A 5,869-nucleotide genomic window follows, 5' to 3' on the forward strand; every position below is an offset into this window, starting at 1 on the left:
AGATTCATCAGTCTGATTATAATCGTATGAAAGCATGCACGTTTGTATGTTTTAGGATTACAAGAATTTGTGTCAAAGATGTTATGTGATGATGTCCGTTTTCTGTAGATTCAGAATTGATGTGTGATTTGAATGTTTTTCATTGTTGTGTCCATGACACAATTGTTGATGTTGTTGTTGTTGTGGTCTTCAGTCCTGAGACTGGTTTGATGCAGCTCTCCATACTACTCTATCCTGTACAAGCTTCTTCATCTCCCAGTACTTACCGCAACCTACATCCTTCTGACTCTGCTTACTGTATTCATCTCTTGGTCTCCCTCTACAATTTTTACCCTCCAAGCTGCCCTCGAATACTGAATTGCTAATCCCTTGTTGTCTCAGAACGTGTCCTACCAACCTTTCCCTTCTTCTAGTCAAGTTGTTCCACAAACTTCTCATCTCTCCAACCCTATTCAACACCTCCTCATTAGTTATGTGATCTACCCATCTAATGTTCAGCAGTCTTCTCTAGCACCACATTTCGAAAGCTTCTATTCTCTTCTTGTCTAAACTATTTATCGTCCACGTTTCACTTCCATACATGGCTACACTCCATACAAATACTTTCAGAAACGACTTCCTTACACTTAAATCTATACTCAAAGTTAACAAATTTCTCTTCTTCAGAAACGCTTTCCTTCCCATTGCCAGTCTACATTTTCTATCTTCTCTACTTCGACCATCATCAGTTATTTTGCTCCCCAAATAGCAAAACTCATTTACTACTTTAAGTGTCTCATTTCCTTATCTAATTCCCTTAGCATTACCCGACTTAATTCGACTACATTCCATTATCCTCGTTTTGCTTTTGTTGATGTTCATCTTGTATCCTCACTTCAAGATACCATCCATTCCGTTCAACTGCTCTTCCAAGTCCTTTGCTGTCTCTGACAGAATTACAATGCCATCAGCGAACCTCAAAGTTTTTATTTCTTCTCCATGGATTTTAATACCTACTCCGAATTTTTATTTTGTTTCCTTCATTGCTTGCTCAATATATAGATTGAGTAACATCGGGGAGAGGCTACAACCCTGTCTCAATCCCTTCCCAGCCACTGCTTCCCTTTCATGCCCCTCAACTCTTATAACTGCCATTTGGTTTCTATACAAATTGTAAATAGCCTTTCGCTCCCTATATTTTACCCTTGCCACCTTAAGAATTTGAAAAAGAGTATTCCAATCGACATTGTCAAAAGCTTTCTCTCTATGACTACAAATGCTAGAAATGTAGGTTTGCCTTTCCTTAATCTAGCTTCTAAGATAAGTCGTAAGGTCAGTATTGCCTCAAGTGTTCCAATATTCCTACGGAATCCAAACTGATCTTCCCCGGGGTCGACTTCTGCCAGTTTTTCCAGTCGTCTGTAAAGAATTCGCGACAGTATTTTGCATCTGTGACTTATTAAACTGATAGTTCGGTAATTTTCACATCTGTCAACACCTGCATTCTTTGGGGTTGGAATTATTATATTATTCTTGAAGTCTGAGGGTATTTCGCCTGTCTCATACTTCTTGCTCACCAGATGGTAGAGTTTTGTCAGTACTGGCTCTCCCAAGGCTGTCAGTAGTTCTAATGGAATGTTGTCTACTCCCGGGGCCTTGTTTCGACTCAGGTCTTTCAGTGCTCTGTCGAACTCTTCACGCAGTATCATATCTCCCATTTCATCTTCATTCTCTTCCATTCCCATAATATAGTTCTCAGGTACATCGCCCTTGTATAGACCCTCTATATACTCCTTCCATCGTTCTGCTTTCCCTTATGTGCTTAGAACTGGGTTTCCATCTGAGCTCTTGATATTCATGCGAGTGGTTCTCTTTTCTCCAAAGTCTCTTTAATTTTCCTGTAGGCAGTATCTATCTGACCCCTAGTGAGATAAGCCTCTACATCCTTACATTTGTCCTCTAGCCATCCCTTCTTAACCATTTTGCATTTCCTGTCGATCTCATTTTGCGACGTTTTTATTCCTTTTTGCCTGCTTCATTTACTGATGACATAATTCGCAATACAAAATGTATCCAATGTAATTCGCAATGTATCTGAATTGTAGATCTTGACGTTCGTAACACAATAAAACAGCTTCAGTTCCAATTTAGCCAACCAAATCAATGATAAAAACAACAACCGATACATTTTATAATTCATAGCGATATAAAATTAACAAGAGAGACAGCATAAAAACCTGAAAATAGCATACATACCACTAACATATAAGATATAGGAAATATATCAAACAGACTTATCACATTATTAAAGAAAACTACACTAAGATTTGGATAACACACTGTGCACGACCTAAGAACAAAAATCTCCCCCGGTAAAACGAAATTATCTATGCACACATACTCTGGCGTTTATAAAATTAATTTTAATGACTGTAGAAAATTCTTTATAGGCGAAATGGTCAGCAATTTCAAAATTCCAATACGAGAACACACCAGAAACAGTGACCCAAACCTATCCACAGTCTCCAGTCACATGCAAACAGAAAATCGTATTGCAACAAGGTCAAAAATGTGGTCAAAATTCTACACATGGCACCAAAGGGCCCAATAATGAACATTTTAGAAGAAATAGAAATCTATGTATGCACGAAAATACCCTGACAAGATTCTCACTAAGTAGCCGATTTAAAATATAAAAATTATGTAACCAGTTTTATTGAAATTGTGTGAGTAGATCATGATAACGGATAAAACAGATTTACAGACAAAGACAACACCAGCGAACATTAGCAAAGTATTTACTACTACCATACACAACTCCATAGATGACTCGACCAATTTTGTAGCCATGTAACGTCGTGGACTTAGCTGCCAATTGAAGCTGTCAAACTTACGGAAATTATTTCATGAGTGCAAGCGAATATTGTTCAGCAACAAATTCCACTTCTGCTTACAGTTTCGTCTCTGCTACACCAACGATACGCAGCAATATACGATATTAGACAGCAGCTCAAAACCAAGTCTACTCTACTATACCAATATCTCAAAAGAAAAGTTGCAAAGTCATGAAATAAGATAATTACTGTACTACATTTCAATCAGATACTTCAGCCGTAAACTCAGAAGAATACCAGCTGAATAAAAATCGTTCACGCTTGGGTTATCATTCCCTATTGCCATAGTGCAAATATAGATACAAAAAAGGTTGTCTGCTTCCACTGTATTATCACCTCGTCAGACGATGTTTTGCAAATTCCAAGTACTTTTCTTCGGACAACACAAATCACAGACGATCACTATTTATCAAAATACCCTATTAAGTAGATTGACAGAAAATGACACATTAATAGATATAAAGATTAGTTGAGGAATATGAAACAGTGCAGAAAGCTACAGTAAGAAAATGCACTGCAACAGCTGGGGCATCTATTCTCGCCGCTGCATATGTTTACCAAAGAACAAGAAAACCCCTAGGGTGCTACACTTTGATGTTTGATACGCGATGAAGACATCGTGATTTATGTGTGCGTGTGGTTTCAAGGTACACGGTATTTACATGTAACATGCGCAGTCTTTGCATGTGCGATTCGAGTTTTGCGAAAAGGACATTCATACACCAAGAAAAACTTGCTGCTTAAAGAATTCCCTTATGAGATAAAAGATGCGATTTAAGCAACACTTCCTGACTTACCTGTAAGTTCTCGGTGTTCACTCGAGGGTTCTGTGGCTTCTTCCTCTTCTCTGCGGCTTTCTTGATGTTTCCTAATACTAAGTTCAATACTTCATCGTGTCTTGAACATATTTGTCTAGGGAAGGCTATTAACTGGAAACAGGAAATTTGTGGTAAGGTCTTATGGGACCAAGATACAGAGGTCATCGGTCCCTAAGCTTACGCTCAACTTATTCTAACTGAAACTACCTTACGCTAAGGACGACACACACACTCATGCCCGAGGGAGAACCTCCGACGGGGGAAGCCACGCGTATCGTGACAAGACGCGCTAGACCACTCGGCTATAACGCGCGGCCCTATTAATTGGTTTATACGATCTGGCGGTGGTTGCAAATCTAGAAGACATTACCTTTACACCATGAAATTTGTGTAGTAATTCATCTAGTGTTTGAGGTAGATCTGTTTCTGGTTGTATTATACCGTTGATATGTCTGGAATTGAGAACACGTCTAATTGAATAATCCTTTTTGACAACGCGTATCGGGCTGTTGTATGAACTCAAAGCATGGTCGATTATTTCCTGGTCTAGCATTGATTGTATCTCCTGTTTAACTTTCTCTCTATGTGTCAATGGAATAAAATAAGGTGGTACAAAAAACTTATTATGTTCCTTTACTTTGAATTCATAAAGAAAATTTCGCAGAAAAACTTCATAATGTGATTTTAAAATTTCGAATAGTTCATGTGTGTTTGCATCAGAATCTACTTCGTATCTGCGTACTTTCTTTTTAATTAACTGCTCTGTACTAACAGATTGTTCAGCTCCACAACTAAATGTTGTCATGTAGTTCATACAACCATCAGACAAATTCAGTGAGTGTTGGGCCCCGAGCGGAAAGAGATGACGCAAGCAGTTCACGCCTTCATCTTCCTTTGTCAACCATCGTTGAAATTTTAACTTTACAGGTACATGAGTTACTTGTAACATCACTTCAGCATCGCAAAAATTTAACATCACCTTATGTTCACAAACAAACTCTACACCCAAAATCGTTTCTGTCAACAAAAGAGGAGTAATCAGAAAATTCACAGAAAATTTGTGTCCCTAATACACGAAAACTAGCGTAGCAGAAAGGGAAACAATTCGTATGGAAATTTTTACAATAGGATGTACAAGTGTATTTTCACAATCGTATTTTTTTGCAACAATGTGTCTCTAATGTCGTTCGTATGTAGACTGTTGGCGTCTGCGAACGGTTCGTTTGCAGCCGTGGTTGCTTGTCATTGTTGTGTCAGTTCGTTTTGACTGAAACTGTTGCGTGAATTGGGCGATCTGATTTCTACAGTTGTACTACGCTCAGAAATTGAATTCCTACGATCACTCAGGTTTTGATTTTATCTGTCATCATAATTATTTAGTCTTACATAACTGTTACTAGCGTTACTGATATGTGGGCTCGATGCTCTGATTTCTACAACCTGAGCACCACGTTCGGAATCAGAATTTATGCGATAACGCCAATTCAGATTTACTCTGTCATTATCATTATGTCTGAAATTGTCGTCATTGCCATGTCTATGTTCACGCGATCTGCGATCTCTCTCTCTATGTTGGTAATTCCTAATGTCACGTGAATCATTTCTCGAACGTCTCTAAACTGTATTGTAGGGCTGATATATTACATCGTGCATGTCTTCGTAACGACTCTCACCATACCGTTCACGCAAATTTCATCTATGTTATCCGTTACGTCGCGCATGGTAATTTTCCCAAAACTGATAACTGTTGTTTTTGTATGTGTGATCATTACTGTCAAATTCAAGTTCTTGCGAAAGAGCTAGGAAGGCTTCCAAGTCATGCTTACAACGGCCTGCCAAAACTATGTGGCGTAATGAGATAGGCCAAAGTGATCTGATGGCCAAACAAATACGGATTAATTAAATATCTGTTCAAGTGTATCATGTTTTCAAAGTACTACACGGGAGTTAGAATGTTCATAATACTGCATCATAATAATGTTATGTGTCACGCGATCTTGAGTTGTTTCAACCAGTAAACGGACAAGAATGGGTGATAAAAATCACCGTACGCATGACATTCACGTGCTATCGATCTCATTCTTATCGCAGGTTCTCCTTCGAGATAACTGTTAATGAATTGCAGTTTGTGGCCATCCGGGCACGTTGGTGGCGAAGAATAGTCAAATTGTTGTAACC

This window comes from Schistocerca gregaria, chromosome 3 (genome assembly GCF_023897955.1).
Source record: "Schistocerca gregaria isolate iqSchGreg1 chromosome 3, iqSchGreg1.2, whole genome shotgun sequence".
Lineage (NCBI taxonomy): Eukaryota > Metazoa > Arthropoda > Insecta > Orthoptera > Acrididae > Schistocerca > Schistocerca gregaria.